This window comes from Propithecus coquereli, unplaced genomic scaffold (genome assembly GCF_000956105.1).
Source record: "Propithecus coquereli isolate 6110/MARCELLA unplaced genomic scaffold, Pcoq_1.0 Scaffold6553, whole genome shotgun sequence".
NCBI classification, from domain to species: Eukaryota; Metazoa; Chordata; class Mammalia; order Primates; family Indriidae; genus Propithecus; species Propithecus coquereli.
This window is the reverse complement of record NW_012152567.1, coordinates 1,563-2,148: the sequence shown is the minus strand read 5'-3', so window position 1 is coordinate 2,148 and position 586 is coordinate 1,563.

Genomic DNA, 586 nt, shown 5'->3' with positions numbered 1-586 from the left:
ATTAAACTTAAATTTAATCCTTATTTTGTATTGTAGCTATTTTTCATAACAGCAACTAAAAATCTTATAAAAATTTCATAGCATCATTAGACACAGTGGTCATACAAATTATTTCATAAACATGGACTTGTAACATTCTGAAAAATCAGGCTTTTTATAAAACATTACACACATCATTGACTATTTTCAGAGATGTATGTCCAGGCAATATATTTTGACTCTAAGCAAAATATCACTTGCTACTGAAATGTGCCACTTAACATACTACAAACAATAACCCTTTTTGCCCTTTGACTTCTTGGAAACATCTGTTATTATTTTGGGTACAGAACTTACTGCTCCAAACGAATCTTTCACAAAACCCTCTATATATAAAACTATGAAAATATGACCCTGGTCTGAGGGTGGCATGTAATAAGCATAAGGAGCCTATTCCCCTAACCTCTACCCCCAGCCCAGTATCTGGGTCATCCTTTTTAAGAAATCTTAGGAGGTCTGGAGTTCCAAAACAACTGCTCTAGGTTGTTCCTGATTTCAATCTCTAAGTAATAAAGGGTGTTTAAAAGCATAGCATCTTAGGGTCCAC